Source organism: Amia ocellicauda, chromosome 13 (assembly GCF_036373705.1).
Source record: "Amia ocellicauda isolate fAmiCal2 chromosome 13, fAmiCal2.hap1, whole genome shotgun sequence".
Lineage (NCBI taxonomy): Eukaryota > Metazoa > Chordata > Actinopteri > Amiiformes > Amiidae > Amia > Amia ocellicauda.
The window spans coordinates 23,817,904-23,840,195 of record NC_089862.1 but is presented as its reverse complement, the minus strand read 5'-3'; positions in this window follow the sequence as shown (position 1 = coordinate 23,840,195).

Here is a 22,292-nt window from a genome sequence, read left to right as displayed (position 1 = left end):
GCTTCGGCTGCACAATCGGTTTCAGTTTCATTTCACAATTAAAAATAGCTAGCTAGCTAGCAGTGGCAGTAGAATGGCGCCTCCACCCGCTTGTGATACAACAACTGTGGAGCCGGTTCGGCAGAGCGGAAGTGGATCTCTGTGCCTCGGCTGAGTCCACCCACTGCCCACTCTGGTTCTCCGTCCAAGGCCACTCAGGAACTCTAGGGATCGATGTGCTAACCCAAGCGTGGCCACGTTGTCTCCTTTACACGTTCACAACGTTCCCCCTTCTCCCGTAGGTCCTGGAGAAGGTCAAGAGAGAATGAGTGACTCTGATGATAGCCCCACGGTGGCCTCGCAGATTCTGATTTGCAGTCCTGATAGCCCTCCTCAACAGGGAGCTTGGGCAACTCCCAGTGAGAGCGGACTTGTTGTCCCAGGTGCAGGGCACGCTTTGGCCTCCTCACACCACTTCACTGCCTGCATGGCGCCTTGATGTAGTGCTGGATGCACTTTCACAAGCTCCATTTGAGCCACTGAACTCAGCTGAGCTGAAGCTGGTGTCACTTAAGAGTGTGTTTGTGCTGGCAATCACCTCTGCAAAACGCATGAGCGAGTTACACACCCTGTCGTGTGCCCGTTTTGCGGGAGATGGTTCCAGGGTCACACTATGCACCTAACCCTGCATTCCTCCCAAAAGTGCTGTCTCTATTTCGTGTCAACAGGCCTATTGAGTTGATGACTTTTCATCCTCCTCCCTTTGCTTCGGAGCAAGAGAGTCGGCTTTACCTGCTCTGCCCTGTGCAGGCCCTCAGGTGCTATTTGGAACGCACTAAGGACATTAGGCACTCAGACTAACTGTTTGTGTCCTATGGAACGCGGACACAGGGCCAGGCGCTTTCAAAGCAGCACCTCTTGCATTGGATTGTGGACACTATTACCATGGCCTACGAGTCCACCGGGACCTCGGTGCCTGAACACCTGGTGGCCCACTCGAGGTGCTGCCACATCATGAGCCTTTTTTCAAGGCACCATCTTGGCCGACATTTGTGTGGCTCCATCTTGGGCTATGCTGCTTACATTTGTCTGTTTCTACAGGTTGGATGTGACAGGACCAGTCCCTGGGAATCCGGTGTTGGCTGCAGTCGAGCCCCAGTAGCCTATGGGCTCTGGCTCATGATTTTCTCTCCCAGTCTGCCCCTGTTAAGCGCATATTGATGGAGCTATTTGAACTGTGTCTTTCCCTTCCATCGGACTATGCCTTCCAGTCGAGCACCCACACAAGCTGATCCTGGACTTGCTGACAGCCTATCGATGTGTTCCCAGGGTCTGTCATGCGGCCTACAGGTACATTGCCTTATGAGGCCACCCTGTATATAGTTAGTTCATTATTGCATTGTGTTCCGGTGGTGCATGTGTCTGGCTTTATATATATATATATATATATATATATATAACGTGTAAACAGCAGGACTGTGGCTCCGTTACAGCTTGTGTAGACTGGAGCTCACTGCTGCTGTTCCCAGCTGATGGCGCTGGAGTTGTTCTCACTTCACTGCCTCGCTGTGTACATAGTTCCTTGATCAGCAGGTCTGTGGTCACTCTGGCTGTGTGTCATAGAGCAAGAGACCGCTGCTGCTGTCCTCAGCAGTAAGCACTTGAGCAGGCTCTCGTGTTCTGCTGTGTACATAGTTCATCTGTCAGCACAGTAGAGCTAATGTTGCCCTGTGTTAGCTGGTCTAATCAGCAGGCGCCAACTGCTCCTGTGTTCCGCGGGTGGCGCATGAGTTGGTTCCTGTGCCCTGTGGTGTATATAGTTTGTTTGTACGACATTGTAGAGCTGGTGTGGCCTCGCTCCTAGCTGGGCTGAATGAATGGTTTTCCTGCACACCACAATATTTATGGTTTGATTGTCATGGTAGAACCTGCTGATAGCTGCGCTGATAGGCTCCCATGTTACGTGGTGGTGCATGATCTGCTTCCTGCACCCCACGATGTGTATAGTTGTTATGACAGCTCAGTGGAGCTGGCCACTCTGTACCATTCAGTGAACGTGATTTTTCCTGTGCTGCACGAAGGCAGTATGAATGTTCCTGCTGCCACGCTGTATATTATTATTATTATTATTATTATTATTATTATTATTATTATTATTATTATTATTATTTATTTCTTAGCAGATGCCCTTATCCAGGGCGACTTACAAAATATAAGCGCAATACAAAGTGCAAAAATACAGTGCAGTACAAGGCATAACACATTACAAATTCCAATTCACAAAATGCAGTGCAATTCAAAGCATAATACATTTTACAAATTCCAATTTACACAACATATGAGGTCTTACATCCTGGACTGTAAAAGCTGATAAGTGCAGACAAGATGTTAGGTCACAGTCAAGGCCCAGGGGAAGGGAGCATAGGGGAGATAAAATAAACAATATGAGTACTAGTAATGCAAGGCAACTAGTATGATAAATGTTGTAAAGTGCTATCTTACAGGAGAGTAAATGACTAAATTACAAGTACTGTCTGAAAAGATGTGTTTTGAGTAAGAGCCTGAAGGAGGTCAAGGACTCTGCTGTCTTCACGTCAGTGGGAAGGTCGCTCCACCACTTAGGTGGCAAGGATGAGAAGGAGCGGCTCAGGAGGAAGGAGAGTGCAGAGGAGGCAGAGGTAGTCTTTTGGCACCGTAAGACCGCAGTGGTCTGGAGGGGATGTATGGGGAGACGAGGGCCTGAAGGTAACTTGGTACAGTGTGGTTGAGACAGCGGTAAGTGAGGGTCAATGTCTTGAACTGAATGCGTGCCGGTATTGGGAGCCAGTGGAGGGAGCGGAGCAGTGGAGTAGCGTGTGCAAATCGGGGCAGAAAGAAGTGAGGAGTGGGATCACAGCAGCTTGTTTAAATGCAGAGGGGAAACAGCTAGAGAGTAGTGAGGAGTTGACGAGGGAGGAGATGAAGGGGAGTTGATCAGGAGCAGTCGCTTGGAGGAGGCGAGTGAGGAGAGGGTCCAGGGCACACGCTGCCAGGTTTGTGACCTAGGAGGAGAGAGGAAAGTTCAGAGTCCAAGAAAAGTGAGAATGAAGAAAAGGAAGCTTGGTCGGTGGGAGACTTGGGCATGGTGGAAGAGGAAGGGGGACTGTTGAAGGGCTTGCGGATGTCTGTGATCTTGGAGAAGAAGAAGGAGGTGAAATCATCTGCAGTGAGAGATGAGGGAGGAGGAGGGGGGGCAAAGAGGGAGGAGAAGGTGGAGCAGAGTTTGCGGGGGTTGTGGACAGTGGATTCAAAGAGTGATTGGAAGTAAGAGTTCTTGGCTGAGGTGAGTGAGGAGGAGAATGTGGACAGTAGAGAGCGGTAAAGTTCGAGGGCAGTTGGGAGTTTAGACCTTTTCCACTTCTGTTAAGTGGTGCGCAGGCTGGATTGGGTCAATATACTGTTATGTCCAGTTGTGGCTACTCAGTTGACTAGCCAGCTGTGTGTTATTCAGAGGGTCTGTGGCCCCACTCCTGCAGGATCAGGGGTTTACTGCGACGTTAATCCATGGAGGGAGCACAAGTTGCTTGATTGCCCACGCCATATATTGTAGATATAGATATAGAAGAAGATATACGGCCTAGCTCCTAGATGCACTAGTAGAGCAGCCGGCCTTGCTATTGTGAGTGGAGGGCGTAAGAGTTTACCTCTGTAGCCCCGCTTTGTATATGCTGATTGAAGACAGTTCCCAGTAGAGCATGACTGCGGTCCTCGCTCCTGGACAGCCCAGGTGTGGCCCCAAGGGGGCTCTGTGGCTCGTCTGGAGTTGTGTTGCCAAGGCCCCCTAGCGGTCACCTCGGGGCAGGCTCCCTTATCAGCTCGCTGCCTCCACTCTTGCAACGGTTTTGTTATACAGTATACCCCTTGGGCAGTGCTTCCAACTTGAAAGATAACAATAGGTTGTGAATGCAACCCCAGTTATCTGAAACAGGAAGCATTTCTCAAGGGTTGCAAGATCGCGTGGGAGTCCTAGCATCCGGCAAAAGAGGGTGAACCTGCGCAGACATCATGTTTTACAGAACAGGAAGTGGGAAGGGACCTGTTTTGAGTGAAATGCGCAGGGGCCAATGGCAGCTTTGATAAAGTGATGTTTTCGATTGGGTTCCTACGGAAGTGTACAGAAACCCCTCCCCCTTGGGCAGTGCTTCCTTTTTTAGATAACCAGGGTTGCATTCACAACCCATCGATTTCAATGTATTGAATTAAACATTCCTTCACAGGATGTTACACTAATTTAACTCAAATCCTATGCCTTAGCTTAAACCTGGGTTCACTTAGAATTAACAAACTATACCCCAGGTATATTTCAATAGATCCAACAAAAACACATTCTGCAATTGTAAGAGAGTCTGCAAAGTATGTTGCATGCAAATGATCAAATAAGTGCAAGTGGGAAGTTATACAACTATGGTCATAACTTCCACAAGTACAAAGATCTTTGATTTTTAATTCAACAGACATTCTTACACCTCAGCATTCTATTGGCAGAGAAAGCATTAAGTGTGAAATATATTCCTCTTGCCTGTCTCACGTTCAGTTAAGATCATTAATTCGAGTTGCAGATGAAATTTAAATCAGAGGAAAATGACAGCAGTATGATGGTAATTAAGCCTGCAAGACAAGTGAGCTATTTTTAATAGTGGATTAAATGCTGAAGTTCAAAAAGAAAGAAAAATCACAGATACAAAATTAAAAGTAATTTAATGAATCATTGCTTAACATAGGAAAATAAATGTATTACAGATTACTGCTAGAGGGTTTCTGGATTACAATGAGATTGATATGTTGTATAACCTTGTGAGTCTATTTAGAGGAAACATTTTCATTACTGGTATCTTAATGGCAACAAAGGACTGAAGTTGGATTGCGTCATGTTTCCAGAAAAAGAAATCATACGTCAGGTGGTATTTTGTTTATTTATTCCAGGATGATTAAGCAGATATGAATAAGACCATTATTCATGTGTTAACTACAGTGACTTGTGTTAGTTCCCTTTTGGAACAATTGTGATACCTCTTGGCATTGCACCAGAATGTTAGACAAACATGAATATTTCCTTTTTTGTATTATCAGATAGATTTAAAGTTGAACTCAACAAGCATTAATATGAATAATAATAATTCATAATTATGTAATTATTTACATTAGAGGTATTTTATATTAGTAGCAGTAGTGGCAGCAGTACAGTTTTAGTAGTAGTGTGATACATTTTGACATATAAATACTCCTTTTAGAAATAAAGGGTTTAAGGCATTTTACATGTATCCCAGAATAAAAGGATTAATAGATGGGATCCCTATGCCCACATAAAATCAACTTTGGAATACTTAATACTGCCATGGTGAGATTCCTCAAATTTATGAGTGTATCCTCTAACATCATTTTATCTAGCAACACTCCTTTCTCCTTGCAAACAGTAAGAGAAACATTGGTACTGCTTAGGTGAAGAGAGGAGGCAATTACTTCAACTTACAGTACATTGTCCTACAGGCCAACTGGAAAATTGTCAGGGAATTGCTTTTGAGAATAATTTTTGTTCCATAATCAAACACCCCCAGTATAATATCACCTTAAATAATGTTATGACTATGGCATATACATATTTTATTTTAATCATCGGGTGGCAATTATTTTTTATCTGCTTTTTAGCTAAATTCTCATCACTTACCACCTAAATAAAGCTCTCTGCGATCTGTGTTCAACAAAAGATAAGAAGCTTGTCTATTGCAAAAATGGAAGCTTGTCAAAATATGACCCTTAGCTTTTGCGTCATTTTTCAAAAAATAAAATTATTTAAGAAATGTTACAAAGGAAAAAGAGAGGATGTGTTTGTTAAAGGCTTTAGACTAAAAAAAACACAAGAGACTCAGCATCATTCTCTAATGCTTTACAAATCTTTTTTGGCCATTATGTGAAGGATTTAGATAAGCAGCTTGGGTTTTCTATGGATTCAACTAAATTGTCTGGCAAGGACATCCAGTGATGCAATCAATACAGCATAGCTAAAGCATGTATAGAAGCAATATATCTCAATTGTGATAGCTAAGAAACTAGTTGAAGAGGTAGCACATATTATTTCCATAAATGTTTTATGGATATTTTTATTAAAAATAAAAAGTAAATTTAGTAATACTGCATGTCTCCTATTTGCCTTAAGCACTATTTGTGGCATTTTTTGCCCATGTTCATTGGCAGTGGCATCATGCCTGAGTTTTGTTTGTACGCTTGCTTTTGAAATAAATGTACATCCTGACTCTTTTATTTATAATTGTCTACAGATGTTCATTTGGCTTAGACTCCAAACACAAGGATTGCCAATTGAGAAAGATGACCTAGTTGCTTGCAAACATTCTCCTGTTATAATATGACATATTCAATTCAATTTGATTTGTATTTAGTATAGCACCCTTCGCAGCAAGTGCTTCACACAGTGAATAAGAGTGAAGAAAAGAGAAAGAAAACAGATAGGCACAGAGGACAGAAAAACTCCTATAGGATAACTGTAACAAGTTTTTCATCTTCATATAGTTGAGGCCTCTGTATACATGTTATACTTTTTTTTTTTACTAATTAAGGCTATACTTTTGGAGTGGCAATTTGTCTGGTCAAGCTGCAAGCTGGGGTTCGACGGACACTTTTATTCTACAGAATTTCCATGATGGGCCAGGCGCCTTCTATTGAGAACCCCATGCAAGACGTGTGTGGCACACACCCCTGGCCTCTGTTGTTGTGTTTTGGTGGTCAAGAAGTGGTTCCATCTCCTGCCTCTGTTCTTGATTTGTATCTGTCTGTCAGCTTCTGTCTGCACATCTCTGTAAGCTTTTAGCCTTAGCTGTCACTTATGTGAACCACTCCCTCCAATGTCTGAATATTGTTCCAGTTGAGTATGGCTGTTGGCCCCTGCAATCCCGGTTACCTGAAAAAGATAATGACCGTGAACTGTACTAGTTAAAGAAGGCAGAGGGAGGGTCTTCCTGAGTGACAGTGCACATTAGCCTATGTTTGCTTTGTTAGAAAAATGTTTTCCAGATAACCAGAGTTGTAACCTATCCAATTATTTTAAATGAAAAAATCTTAATACTAAGGGTCCACTCTCATTTATCCGCCACATTTAATTTTCTGCAAAATGTGTCCGTGAATTAATGAGAGCATATGCCTTATGCATGCATTTAATATCTGTCACCTGTTCTGCATTGTTCTCATTATTTTAACTAATTAAGTTATTTGGTAGTTTGTTAAGAGGAGAAGATAAAGGCACAGAGAGAGAAGTAGGGATGGAGAATGCTGTGTTGAGCGACATGCTGAGTGCTGCTTGAGAAGTGAGCAGAAGGAAATAGGAAACCTTGTACTGAGATACTGTGGTGGGAGAAAAGTAAAGCTGGATGCTTGCAGTTTGGGAGTGTGTGCAGGACTGAAAGCAGGGCCGGATCTAGGCATGGGCAGGGGTGCCACCCAAACGTCTGTCTTGCCCACCCAATCAGAATTTAGGCAAAGACAGCATTAATATTTTATTTTTTACGATTTGTGCATTGGTTAAAAGCAATCTGAGGAGGGCTGTGTGTTGAGAAGTTTGAGGGAGGGCTGTAAGACTGCCCCAACCAATCCAAAAATAACACCAGAAAATTGCAGTATTTGTCTATGTTTTTATTGGCTGAAAGCAACTGCACTCCACACTCACGACTCGCCTTCAAGCGACACGAACAAGAACATTAAAGGCCGCAGTATTTGCGCGCAGTGAGACATTGCTGGTGGCTGTAAGGACGTCTGTTAGCGGCTCCGGCAGCAGTGACCGTGATGTGGCCACTGTTGTTTCACAAACTCCATCTTCCCCATCTCCCGCTTCAGAAATAAACCCGTCTCCCTCCACCTCAGCCCCCCAAAATCACGATGCCGATGGCAGAGAAATACTGGACCTAAATTTAAATGCACCGTCCCACCCAATATTAAATAGCTCCCCCAAACGCGCAGTCGGGTCCATGTCACGGTCATTTAATGCTGGGTGATATCGTTCCCGTCCATGGCTTGAATACAGCGTTATGCGGGACTCATGCTTCTGTAGCACCAACAAATAATAATCTATAAAATGAAAAAAAAAAACGATTACAGTGAACATTCAAATCTGCGTTGGCGATGCCGCTAATCCAGAGAGAGCAGTTGTCATGTGAAACAGTTTCAACCGCACAGTATCATTATTTCTGTGTTACAATAATTCAAATTATCACAGAAGTACAGGGATAAAAGTGTATAGTACTGATGTCTACAGTAGTGATTAAAATAGAGTACATCTCCTCTTGGAAGTAACGTGACGATTCAAATAACGATTGTACGTAACACCACTGCTTGTATTCCGTTACTCCCCAACCCTGGTAATAATGCATAATTACACTATACTTATGAGTAATTACAGATGTAGTTACTGAGTACATACACTGTAACTATGGAGACTTATTATAAAGTGTTACCATTTTACCAGTGGGCTACTATTGCCGTTTTTGTACAGCATATTATCAGAACCTAGAGGGGGTGTGTCTTAATTGCCAATTTTGTAGTTGACGCTGCCTATGGGGGTTTACAGGTGTGTGTGTGAGTTTATTATCTTTTCAATCGAAGGTTATTATTTTACTTGTTGAGTGTTTTTTGTACATTGATTTCGATTAATTTTGTGTTTTAGTAATTTTGATTCTATGTGTTCCTATTTGATTTATAGTAAAAACCTTTCTTTGGAGTTATTTTATTGTATCCAAGAGTCAATATTTCAATTCATGTTGGACTAACAACTACTAAATATTAGTACTGATATTCAAACCTCTTTGGTGGATGGAAGTTTGCGAATTGATGTTTTATAATGGGAATTAATTTGTTCTTGGTGAATTATGGCAGAATTATGAGTTTGGCAGATTTAAGAGTGTCAGATAAAGAAATGGACCTGTACATTTGTCAGGGCCTTTATATAGTATTAAAAGTACATTATTACAGTCTGAAATACAGTAAATATTTAAATAACTTCTAAATCAATGAGCCACTTCAGAATGAATGGATCCATTGTTCTAATATTGCTATACAGTGATGTCTGCTAACTCTTACACCTAGTACTAAAATATATTCACGAGCAATTTAGAAGGAGTTTTAAGGATGTATATATATGAAAATGAAATAATAGAACAAGCTTTTCTCTACCTGCATTGGATTGTAGAAGAGAACATATGCTTTGTATGCCTTTTGCCTGTTTTTTAAAGGTCATGGTAACTGGAGAGTGTATTGTGATATTTTGGACTGTACTGCTGGCCAGCTACAATTTAACTTATGGTGAGGATCTCTATCTACTGACATAATAAAGGCATGTCACAAAGCTGGGAGTACAATACAGCAGGTCAAGACCAATACCTTTGTAAAAATATCATTGCCTGCTCAGAGTTCTGTAAGATGTTTTGTTATGTTTCCTTAAGTTCTGTTTGTGGAATAAAATAATTAAAGGGTCTTCATTCATGAAGATTTGTTGTAAACCAGCAAGCTGATGCAGATACATGGAAGGAAAAAAATGCATACCGTCTAAGAACTGCAGCTAAATGCAATATTGACAAAATACACGTGTGATAAATTGTTTAACCAATAATTAGTTATACACATATATATTCACATTTAAGATAAGTGGAAATTGGAAAATATATATCTTTTTGTAAATGATCAACAGCTGTATCAGTTCTCTAGAGCCTTGAGGAACACAAAGCTATTATATGTCTAAGCCAAATTGAAAGTAACATTAGTAAGGCCTTTGGCAGGAAGGCTTTTGCTGATGGAGCTGTTTTTGGGTATTTCTGCTCATTAAGTTTCAATGTGTGGGTTAGACAGAATGCTGAAATCTGCTCTAATCACTTTTCTATGGCAAAACCTATAATGGGATCATCAAGCTCAGCCAAGAGGTAATGAAATGCAGGAGGATGCTCTCAGGTATTCTGGCATTTAGTCAATAATATCCGTAACACATTCAACTTTTAATAACAATATTTTATCCTTTTGTATTTATGTTGATTTCTTTTTTGCAAAACCATGTTTTATTTATATAAGCCTATCTCTACCTGTACTTATTTTCCTTGTTCAGTAGAGTTGGGTTCCTGGTGTGGGTGGTATTTTGTTAATTTATCCTTCCCACTTTCGTCTGTGATAATTAGTGTAAAAACTAAAAAGCATTTCTAATTTGGAGTTTTAGAGGATGCATTTCATTGTGTTTAGTAGAGTTTCACAGAAAAGTATGGTTTACAAGTATGGAACTTGGTCTCATCCATCCCTCCACTTCACCTGCAGCTGCCAGTTTCTTTTTTGTTACCAAAAAAGACGGGGGTCTCAGACCTTGTATTGACTACCGGGGGCTCAATGCTGACACGGTGAAGTATAGATATCCCTTACCTCTGGTGCCCGCAGCATTGGAACAACTCCGGGGAGCTCGTTTCTTTACCAAGCTGGACCTGCGGAGTGCCTATAATTTGATAAGAATAAGAGCGGGCGATGAATGGAAAATTGCCTTTATCACTAATTCAGGACATTATGAATACCGTGTCTTGCCCTTAACGCACCCTCTGTTTTACAGGCATTTGTTAACGAGGTTCTGTGCCCCTTTCTGCACCGTTTTGTCATTGCATATATTGACGACATCCTTATCTACTCCTCTTCTCTTCCTGAACACATCTCCCAGGTATGCCAGGTCTTACAGTGTCTTCTACGGAATGGGCTTTATGTCAAGGCCGAAAAATGTTAGTTTCATCGCCAATGGATGGGCTTCCTGGGTTACATAATCAATGACAGCGGAGTCCACATGGATCCTGAGAAGGTGAGAGCGGTCACTGACAGGCCCCAACCCCGGACCATCAAAGACTTGCAACGTTTCTTGGGTTTTGCAACTTTTTATTGGCGATTAATTCGCAACTTCAGTTCCATTGCTGGCCCCCTCACTTCTCTGTTGAAAGGTTCTTCCCGCAGCCTCCGTTGGAATGATGACCTTCACGCGACTCAAGGAGATGTTCACCACTGCCCCAATTCTTACTCATCCGGACCCCTCTCTCCCTTTCGTCGTGGAGGCAGATGCTTCAGAGTCAAGAGTGGGAGCGGTGCTCTCTCAATGCCGAGGACTACCACCTAAGCTTCATCCCTGTGCTTTTTTTCCCAAAAACTGTCGTCTGCTGAGCGCAATTACGACATTGGAAACCGAGAACTACTGTCTGTCAAACTAGCTTTCAAAGAATGGCGACATTGGCTTGAGGGCGCTAAATGTCCTTTCTTGGTACTGACTGATCACAGAAACCTGGAGTATATCCAAGCGGCCAAGCGCCTCAACACTTGTCAGGCACGTTGGGCACTTTTCTTCTCACGTTTCCAATTCACCCTCACCTATCGCCCGAGATCCAAGAATGTCAAGGCAGACTCCCTCTCTCACCTCTTCAAAACAGATCGTCCCACAGAATTTTCCACACACCTGCATTATAGCACCCATAAACTGGAAAATCCGGAACCAGCTCAAGAGGGGTCTCATCTCCGATCCTGCTCCTTCCTCCTGTCCTGCTGGCAAGACGTATGTCCCCTCCTGCGTACGCACCTCTCTTCTGCAATAGATCCACACTTCCTTTGCCTCTGGACATCTGGGGATCCAACGTACCTTGGCATTGGAACACAAGAGATTCTGGTGGTCCACCATGACGAAGGACGTGACCCAGTTTGTCAATGCCTGCTCCATCTGTGCCACCTCCAAACATTCTAGACGATGTCCAGCTGGCTTCCTGGAACCTCTACCCATACCACAGCGACCCTGGTCACACATATCCATTGATTTTATAACAGATCTCCCCAAATCCAACGGCTACACTACAAGCTCTAAAAACAGCTGAGGTTTTATTCCATTACATCTTTCGAGTATATGGGCTTCCTGAGGACATTGTCTCAGACTGGGGTCCCCATTTCACATCACATGTATGGTCTGCCTTCTTCAAAGCTCTCAACGTCAACATCAGCCTCATGTCTGGATACCACCCCCAATCCAATGGCCAGACAGAACGCCTAAATCAAGAGCTAGGATGCTTCCTCCACTCATACTGTAGCACTTCCCAGATGGATTGGAATATGCCCAGAATTCCCTGACCAGCTCTTCTTCTGGCATTACTCCTTTCCAATGTGTCCTGGGATATCAACCACCACTCTTCCCATGGGACGAGGAGTCAATGACCATCCCGCTGTAGCTGTAGATGACTGGTTCAAACGCAGCGCTTCGGTGTGGAATGCAGCACATGTCCGACTCCAGAGGGCCATCAATCGTCAAAAAGCCCAGGCGGACCACCATAGGCAGCAACCCCCTTCTTATCACCCTGGTCAATTGGTCTGGTTGTCCACCTGGGATATCAAACTCAAATTGCCGTGCAAGAAACTGCGTCCTAGGTTAATTGATCCTTTTCCTATTCTCCGCCAGATCAACCCAGTTACTTACCGTCTGCGCCTGCCTCCTCATTATCGGATATCCCCCTCCTTCCATGTCTCACTACTCAAACCTGCAGTTCCTGACCCTACTTCTACCTCTGCCAGATGGGCTGTCTCCCCTCCTCCTCCACTGGGCCCAGCTTACATCGTCCGGTCCCTGCTTTGTTCCCAACGTTGCAATGGTCGTTTACAGTATCTGGTTGATTAGGAGGGATACGGACCAGAGGAACAGTCCTGGGTCCCTGCCTCTGATATCTTGGACCCCTCCCTTGTCTCAGACTTCCACCTTGCACACTCCACTGCTCCGGCCCCTCGACCCCGTGGTCGTCCCCATCGCCATTGCCCAGTCCCAGCTGGGTCCATTCCTGAAGGGGGGGTAATGTCAGGCCTGCTCGCTGCACTTCCCCTGTTCATCACTTGAGGTCATCCTCGTCACTCGAATACTAGCCAGTCTCCCTCTCCAAATTACCAATCATTCAATTAACATTCCACATCACCATGTGCACTTGTCCCAACATCCCTCTGCACTCATTGGTTCTACCTTTCCCTACCAGCTCCACTGACTTCACTCCGCCCTGCACTTAAACCCCTGTTTGCCTTCAGTCACTGCTAAGTCTTGTCTTCTTCCCAGAGTCATTTCTCAGCATTCCCACATTACCTGTCTCTTAGTGTTCCTGACCTCTTGCTTGCTCCTTACGACCTCCCCTTTTGGATCTCCCTGTTTTTGTCTGTCTGCCCAATCGATATACCTCTGGACTGTCTTTGATTACGATTATTGGATCTCCCCTTTGTACCTTCTGTTTGAGTTTGCACCTGAATCCACCCCTATTAGTCTCTGCTACATTACAATTAGAGTATTTATCTATAAACTATACCTTTACTTTAACTAAATTACTTTTTTCCAAGTAGCAATACTTTTACTCAAGGAACACATTTAAAAACATTTCCCACCATCAACTGATATATTTTATTCTGGGCTGTATTTCTTAAAATTATGATCGAGGGAATGTTTATAGTGCTTTGGAGAGATGCATTTAGTCAGTGTACCAAGAACAACAACCACCTGGAAGTAATAAAGGGTCATTCGGTGTGTCTGGGCATTTAGTTCCTAAGATGCTACTAAAGCCCTCATATTTGCGACATGCTGTACAGTGATTTATTTTTCTCATTTCATGTCTCAATTAAATGATTTGAAAGTAACACAGAAATGACCCTTTCCTCCTACATTCTTGAGTCATTATTTTGATTTAATGCTGTCGCCCACACACTTTACAATTAACGAGGCCTTGAAGAAGCCTTATTCCTGCATTTCTGTAGGGCAAGTGTAAATATGAAATATATTACATGACATTTTTTGCTCTCTGACATTTACAGAATATTAGATTAATAATAAGTTCCCCGGACTTACTGAGATAGTTTAGCAGAACTGCATGATAAGATTAAACTTCATCTGGGTGAATGAAAATGTGCTTGAGCATTGCATGTGAGGAACATTTTTCTTGTAAGTTAATAATTTCTATAGAGTTTTTCAAGGTTTCTCTTTGTATTAATATATATCAACTAACAAACTTGTTTAATTGTATTGTTACAGGTCAACCAAGAAGTATTTAGTGAAAACATAATTGTCAGCAAAAAAAACATTATTCTTTCTTTCTAGTATTATGTAGTATTTGTTTCTCATATTGCATTCTGAAGCTCCAATTTGAATGGTTGTCAAAATAAAAATACTATTCAGTCCAGCATCAATGTATATAAATAATAAATAGTCTCACCTAACATTGTACTTTGGGGATTCACTGGTCATTCAGATGAGACTAGGATTAAATCAAAACTTTACCCCAACCGCTAATAGCAAACTACAAACCTGTACATCATAGCAGTTACATTTATGATTAGAAGAAAGTGGCATCTTACTAAAAATGCAGCTGCAACTGAGTATAGTTCTGTAGTTTTCTATTAGCGGGTGGGTCAAAGTTTTGATTTAATCCGGCCCTAGGTTCCTAGGCAACTGTTAGCACTATACCTTATTGTGAAGGTAAATTATAGTTGTAATCTTTTCTCCATTTTACTTTACACAGAACACATCTAAATTACTGATTTGACTTTAAATAATGTGTGCAGTGAAAGCCTAGCTTGTCAAACTTAATAAAGTGTATTAACTGCTGAATCCCCTACACCATTATGCAGTGAAATGGGAATGTCTGGTGACTTGTTATTAGTGTTCTAAGAGGATTACACTCATTTTAAGGTATAGTTTTTTACCTTTACTGTAGACGCAGTTTAAATCTGCTGAACTTTTCCTGGGCTAGTACAGTCATCTATGTCTGTTCAAAACTAAAGGGAATTTCTTGCAAGGACAAACTGGCATGCTGCTCCAACCACACATTTTATAAAGACTGATTTTCAGAAGCAGAGTACTCATTTTTTCTGATTGTGGGTATAGTTGGCTGCCATTATTTTTTTTAAACTATCCTTGCATATCCTCATAGTATAACCTGAATAGTTACTAAGGGGAAAATGATGCACCAAATGATACAAGAAACATTAACCCCATTCACACTGAAACAATTGTCAACAATTTGGTGGCATTTTGACACGTCACATCCTTGCGTCTTCTCAGTTAACTGACGTAACCAATCAGAATAGGGGCGCATTTTTGAGACCACAACACAAAGGTTAAGCCACCTTTGACCAACAACTTGTGACCGTAACGAGAAACGCACCCGGTCGTTAGAAATGGCGGAGGTTGAAAATAATATGGTTGCAACAATTCTGAATGTTATTGATGAACCAACAAGTTGGTGTATGTAATGCTAACGATAGGTTGCATATGCAACCCCGGTTATCTGAAAAAGGAAGCACTGCCCAAGGGGGAGGGGTTTCTGCGCACTGCCGTAGGAACCTGATCGAAACGTCACTCTATCAAAGCTGCCATTGGCCCCTGTGCTCGTCACTCAGAACAGGTCCCTTCCCACTTCCTGTTCCATAAAAGGTGACGTCAGCGCAGGTTCGTCCTCTTTTGCTGGGAGCCAGGACTCCCATGCGAAATTGCAACCCTTGTGCAGTGCTTCCTTTTTCAGATAACCAGGGTTGCATACACAACCTATCGTTATCTTTCAAGTCGGAAGCACTGCCCAAGGGGGAGGGGTTACTGTATAACAAAACCGTTGCAAGGGAGGAGGCAGCGAGCTGAATAAAGTACTTACTGTACTTATTTTTGCACTTATGTTGTAAGTCGCCCTGGATAAGGGCGTCTGCCAAGAAATAAAAATAATAATAATAATAATAATAATAATAATAATAATAATAATAATAAGGGAGCCTGCCCCGAGGTGACCGCTAGGGGCCTTGGCAACACAACTCCAGACAACTCCCCGTAGGGCCACACCAGAGCCGCTGAGGAGCGAGGACCATAGTCACGCTCTTACCGGGAACTATCTAGAATCAGCATATACAAGGCAGGGCTACAGAGGTCAACTCTTACGCCCTCCACTCACAATAACAAGGCCGGCTGCTCTACTAGTGCAACCAGGAGCATGGCCGAGTATACTTGCACTTGAATATCTGGCGCGGGCAATCAAGCAACTTGTGCAGCCTCTGTGCATATCATGGCAGTGGACCCCTGATCCAAAAGGAGCAGGGCCACAGACCCAATGAAAAAACAACAGAATACATAGCTGGCTAGTCAACAAAGTAGCCGAGCTGAACAAGAATATACAATATGTACATATCGCGTGACAGCAAGACATTCATACACGTCAACTGAACTCAACTGAATAGTACAGAGTGGAAGAACTCTATTGTGCTGACAATCAGATTTCATACAAACGAACTATATACACCACAGGGCGCAGGAGCCTGCTCATGCGCCACATGTGGGACATCATAGCGATGGCCGCTTGCCCCACTAGCACAGGTAGAAGCAAGGCCACGCCAGTTTGACCATGTCGTGACAAACGAACTATATACATCACGGGGTGCAGGAGCCGGCTCATGCGCCACACTTGGAACACAGGAGCAATTGACACCTGCTGAATAGTGCAACTAGTGCAGGGCAACTACAGCTCTTACCGTGTTAATAAATGAACTACGTACACAGCGGGGCACTACACAGCCAGAGTGGGCCACAGTGGCTTAAATGGGGCTTGGGAATGTCCGTCCAACACTACATCAAGACGCCATGCGGGCAGAGTAGGGTGCGAGGAGGCTGCAGCCGTCGAGCTCCCTTTAAAAACTGCACAGCCAGGAAATGAGACCCAGGGGGATAACCATCAATCCAGACATGACATGTGGAGATGGCTGCCAGATACACTTTGAGCGTGGACGGGGACTTGCCCTGGTCTAACAGCTTTTGCAGAAATTGTAATATGACCCCGATGGGGCAATTAATTGGGTCTTGACCGCCGTCTTGGCACCAGGTGCTAAACGTCCACCAGCGGTAGGAATACTGCGATCTCGTAGAGGGAGCTCTCGCCGACTGAATAGTGGCAACTACCGCGTCCGACAGACCCCAGGCAATCAATCGCTCCTGCTCAGGGGCCAGGCCCAGAGCTGGAGGAGGCCCGGATTGGGGTGCCAAAGCGTGCCCTGCAGCTGGGACAACAAGTCCGCTCTCACTGGGAGCTGCCAAGGCTCTCCGTGGAGGAGGGCAATCAGGTCTGCGAACCAGAATCTGCAAGAACACCAAGGGGCTATCAGCGGAACTGTTGCTCATTCTGTCCTGACCTTCTCCAGGACCACTGGGAGAAGGAGGAACGGTGGGAACGCGTAAAGGAGACAGCGCAGCCATGTGTGGTCTAGCGCGTTGATCCCTAGGGTTCCTGAGGGGTCTTGGAAGGAGAACCATAGTGGGCAGTGTATGGACTCTGCCGAGGCAAAGAGATCCACATCCGCTCTGCCAAACCGGCTCCACAGTTGCTATAATCACAGATGGGTGGAGGCGCCATTCCGAGACCGGGGGGCCTCCCCGAGAGATGAGGTCAGTCGCCATGTTGGCCAGGCCTGGGAGGTGAACTGCTCTGATGGAGCGGAACCGTGGCTGCACCCACAAAAGCAGACGGCACGCCAGACAGTACAGTCTGCGCGACCGGAGACCCCCTTGCCTGTTGATATAGGCAACCACCGCTGTGTTGTCCGTCCGATCCAGCACATGTCTGTCCCGCAGGACTGGCAGGAAATGAGACAGTCCAAGGAGTACAGCCTGTAGCTCCAGGACATTGATATGTAGGACCCGTGCTGGCTCTGTCCACCTGCCTCGGACTCCACGTCTGTCACAGACTGCTCCCCATCCCTGCTTGGAGGCGTCTGTCGTCATAACTGCTCGGTGGAAGACTGGCCCCAGGGGTTAAATTGCGAGGATGCATCCTGAGAGACCTGAACCACCACTGCAGGGGCCTCAACTGAAGGAGGCCGAGGGGGAGGGTCTGTGATGCAGCCCGCTAGGAGGCCCAGCAGCCTCTGGCAAAGGGACACCCTGACACAAGCTCTCTGTCGGAAGAGGGAGAGACACGTGCATATGGAGACAACTCTCTGGCGCCAGCATGGTGAGCATGGCAACGAAACTGAGGCATAGTCCGAGGAACTGTGCCTGCTGAGTTGGCGTCAGGTGGCTCTTCTCTCGATTGACACGAAGGCCCAATGCGGAGAGGTGGCCTAAAATCAGGTTTGTGTGTTCCTGAACCTGATCCCTCGAGTGAGAACAAACCAGCCAGTCATCTAGATAGTTGAGGATGCAGACCCCCTGACAACACAAGGGGACTAACACGACATCCATGCACTTGGAAAAAGTGTGTTTGGCTGGGCCTCATAGTCTTGGTTCACAGTGCACTCCCCTTTGAAGCTCTCTCTTCACTGGGCCTGCCAGCAGTCCAGCGATATACTGATCCTGGAGTGTCTCCTCATCCTGGACTGACCTGTTTGGCTTCTCCCGCTAGAGCTAAAAATTGAAAAATAAACTATACTAAAACCCTAACTAAAAACTAAGCCCAAAACCATACCCCCAAGTTCACTAGTAGCAATGTCCAACGGGAAAGAAAAGGAAAGAGGATAAATAGTCCCAATGCACAGTCCTATATACGGTGATCGCCACCAATCACAACCCGGTTCAGAATCCGGCTCCCGTCCCAGGCTGGGAATGAAGATCCTCGGAACGGCACTCTCCTCCAAGCAGCCCTGCTCGTCCACGCAACCAGGAAAAGAGAAAGAATGGAACAGGCTCAGGAAAAGGATATGCTCACTCTAAGGTAACTGCTGCAATCACACACACTTGTGGATGGTATTGTCACCACCGATGGGTGCTAGGGGTGAACACGCCAAACCAGACTACGCCACTTCGTCACACCCAATTAGATTTCTCTCCCCGAGCAGGCTCGACAGACCCCAAGGCACCACCACACGGATGAGTACGGTAAGTACAAGTTTTATTGTTACACTATCGGCAACTGATACAGGGCACGAAGTCTGTTCAGTACAACACACACACACAATACTACAGTTAATTGCACACAAGATTAAACAATAGTAGAAATAATTCTAATACTAAAACTTTAATATATCTGGGCAACTAAAATCCTAAAACCCTAACCTAATCAATAATAAGAAAGAAATAGAAAAAATACTAATACAATATATAGCTAAAAGTTCACTACTAATCCTAATCTCACCAACTCTTCCGATGTCGTCCCACAGATGACTCCATGCACAGCCTCCGCAGTGTTGAATATATGAAACCTAATTGTAACCTAACCTAATTATTTCCTAATTGTACCTGTAAAGACAAAAGTTTAGAAATCCTAGAAATAGGAGATTAAAGTAAGTCCCGTGCAAACAAGCAATCTAAACAAGTCCTTGTGCAACAATACAGATAAGGGAAGTCTCTGTGCAAAAATACAATGAGAGAGATGTACTAATATCTGTCTCCCTCTCCCTCAGATGTGGCTACTGCAGCAACCCCTGTTGACGCAATGACCAGTCCCACTGGCAGAGGGAAAAGCACTCAATATCCTAATTCCAATCAAGAGCAATGAGACAGGGATTATCGTTCCTTTAATAAAATCCATTTCTTGCAACTTGTGTTCACACTTTGTTCATTAAGTTCCACAATGCATACAGTGGGGGAAAAAAGTATTTGATCCCCTGCTGATTTTGTACGTTTGACCACTGACAAAGAAATGATCAGTCTATAATTTTAATGGTAGGTGTATTTTAACAGTGAGAGACAGAATAACAACAACAAAATCCAGAAAAAGCATTTAAAAAAAGTTTTAATTTGACTTAGTACTTGGTGGCAAAATCCTTGTTGGCAATCTCAGAGGTCAGACGTTTCTTGTAGTTGGCTACCAGGTTTGCACACATCTCAGGAGGGATTTTGTCCCACTCCTCTTTGCAGATCCTCTCCAAGTCATTAAGGTTTCGAGGCTGACGTTTGGCAACTCAAACCTTCAGCTCCCTCCACAGATTATCCATGGGATTAAGGTCTGGAGACTGGCTAGGCCACTCCAGGACCTTAATGTGCTTCTTCTTGAGCCACTCCTATGTTGCCTTGGCTGTGTGTTTTGGGTCATTGTCATGCTGGAATACCCATCCACGACCCATTTTCAATGCCCTGGCTGAGGGAAGGAGGTTCTCACCCAAGATTTGACGGTACATGGCCCCGTCCATCGTCCCTTTGATGCGGTGCAGTTGTCCTGTCCCCTTAGCAGAAAAACACCCCCAAAGCATAATGTTTCCACCTCCATGTTTGACGGTGGGGATGGTGTTCTTGGGGTCATTCCTCCTCCTCCAAACACGGCGAGTTGAGTTGATGCCAAACAGCTTGATTTTGGTCTCATCTGACCACAAGATTTTCACCCAGTTCTCCTCTGAATCATTCAGATGTTGGCAAACTTCAGACGGGCCTGTACATGTGCTTTCTTGAGCAGGGGGACCTTGCGGGCGCTGCAGGATGTCAGTCCTTCACGGCATAGTGTGTTACCAATTGTTTTCTTGGTGACTATGGTCCCAGCTGCCTTGAGATCATTAACAAGATCCTCCCGTGTAGTTCTGGGCTGATTCCTCACCGTTCTCATGATCATTGCAACTCCACGAGGTGAGATCTTGCATGGAGCCCCAGACCGAGGGAGACTGACAGTTAGTTTGTGTTTCTTCCATTTGCGAATAATCGCACCAACTGTTGTCACCTTCTCACCAAGCTGCTTGGCAATGGTCTTGTAGCCCATTCCAGCCTTGTGTAGGTCTACAATCTTGTCCCTGACATCCTTGGACAGCTCTTTGGTCTTGGCCATGGTGGAGATTGATTGCTTCTGTGGACAGGTGTCTTTTATACAGGTAACGAGCTGAGATTAGGAGCACTCCCTTTAAGAGAGTGCTCCTAATCTCAGCTCGTTACCTGTATAAAAGACACCTGGGAGCCAGAAATTTTGCTGATTGATAGGGGATCAAATACTTATTTCCCTCATTAACATGCAAATCAATTTATAACTTTTTTGAAATGCGTTTTTCTGGATTTTTTTGTTGTTATTCTGTCTCTCACTGTTAAAATACACCTACCATTAAAATTATAGACTGATCATTTCTTTGTCAGTGGGCAAACGTACAAAATCAGCAGGGCATCAAATACTTTTTTCCTTCACTGTACATAACCTTGGTTTCCAGTCCCAGCCTTCTCAGGAGCCTCTCGCAGTCTGCTCGCTCTGTCGGTTACTTCCGCACTGAATCCTCCAGTCCTGTCCAATTTCTCTTCAACAATTTGTAAGCCACCGAATAGATAACTGTGCACACGAGCTCGTTCTTCGCCATCTTCCTCCACCTCTTCCCTCCTGCTCTCTGGTCTTTGAGATTTGCGGCGACTCTTTCACTGTCTGCACTGCCGCTTACTGCCTGCAACAATACATTTCTTCCCTTCCCTTCTTCCCGATTCCCTGGGTTAGGGGGGACAGGTGGAAGCAGTTGATGACGGGAATCCACATGGGAATGTCCATCAGTGGGCTATGCCCAGCACTTTACCAATCACCCCAAATAATAATATAAATAAACAATATACACACATTCAAACCAACAAACAAGGCATAGGAACAAATAATTAATCAACACAATAAATAAGTGTATTAAGTGCAACAACAGTAAAGGTAAAAAAATAATAATATAAACCAATCAGTGATAAATCAACCCAATTAGTGATTAATGCTGTCACGCACCACTCGTGACAGTATTAAACACATCCCTTTCTCTTTCCCTTTACTATGCTCCTCTCTTTCTGTGCTGCTTAGTCCAGAGCCCGAGGTGTCGTCTACCACTGTGGAACTGGAAGCCACAAAGCCTGCAAGGTAAGTCCGATAGTGCATGCAACCAACATACACCATTGATTCAAATGTCTTTCGCCAGTTATAATCCCTTATGTTCTTTGACCGCACTAGGTGCACGACATTCAGCAGCTAATGTTTCTCCAACCAGACGTCCGTCCGCATGGAACCGCTTCGACCCACAGAGACTCAGCTCCCACTGGCTGGCACCCTCACAGCTGGTATACGGTCCTCCACAGCCTGTCCTGCTGTCTTACTGTGGCTCTGCAGTCACGGTTCCTGCTGGTGTTCGAAAGCTGCCTTCCTTGCTGATTCTCCATTGTTCCTGCCTCTTCTTCTGGTCAGGGCAGCTTTAATCCAGTGTTGAGTGCTAACAGGTGCAGTGGCTGTGAGTGAAGGGTGGGGCGCTGTTTAGTGAAACAAGTGTGCTGCATTAGTTGTCAGTGTCCTGTGTGTTCAAACATAAATGAAAACAATTAATCAATAAGTGATAATAAAGTAATTAGTGCACATGAAAAC